Consider the following 879-nt stretch of genomic DNA (forward strand, 5'->3'; position numbering starts at 1 on the left):
AAAGACAACAAACAGTGATAATCAGTGACATTGCCACTAATTTTCTGATAACAAGGACAAGCTATTTCAGTGAAATTATGTAATTAGTCCAACATGTGATTAGGCACAGCTGAAAAGGAAATACCAAAAGGTTTAAGCCTTGGAGTGATTACGATCTGTAATACTAAAATGTGACAGAAAGTACAGTGATAGTAGCAGGGTGGCACAACCCTAGGCTGCAGCAAATGAAGACAAGCCCAAGCGCTGCAGCTGCGGATGCTGAAACAGAGTAAGAAAAACCACTTACCTTCAGAAGACCTCAGGTAGGGATCTCCACTGAGATGCCCTCACTTCCACTGCCAACCATTAAATGAGGTCTGAGAAGGGGTTCCAACCCTTCCAGTCACTCAGGGAACATTGCATGCACCTGAGCTCCCCTGGGTTGGCCCTGCCTTCCCACCAGGTGCTCAATCACTGCTTCAGGCTGTGACTTAGCATTTCCATTACACCATCACAAAGTTGTATTTTCTGTTTTTCATAACTTTACAAAACAGGAACTATTTGGACTGAAAGTTTCTAGGAAATTTCAAAGGCACTCAGACTGATTTTAGAAAATTTCAGAAAAAAAAAATCAGAAAATTGCCAGAGAAATTCAGCCATTTCGATGAGCAAGGAACAAGCTCATTACAGGGACATATTTTATAGGAATGTTGATGCAAAGAGACTGAAGAAGGAATTAACAGATTCTGGAAATGGACAGTAGAGTACAGGAGAGACAGGCTGAGTGCTCTAGACGACGGATGCTGTACCAGAGAATGCTATGGATCCTGGATAATGGAAAAGAATGAGACTGGACTAAGAGTGAAAAAGGGAAGGATGGTGGGACAGAACCAATACTAA

This window comes from Meleagris gallopavo, chromosome 13, assembly GCF_000146605.3.
Source record: "Meleagris gallopavo isolate NT-WF06-2002-E0010 breed Aviagen turkey brand Nicholas breeding stock chromosome 13, Turkey_5.1, whole genome shotgun sequence".
NCBI lineage: Eukaryota > Metazoa > Chordata > Aves > Galliformes > Phasianidae > Meleagris > Meleagris gallopavo.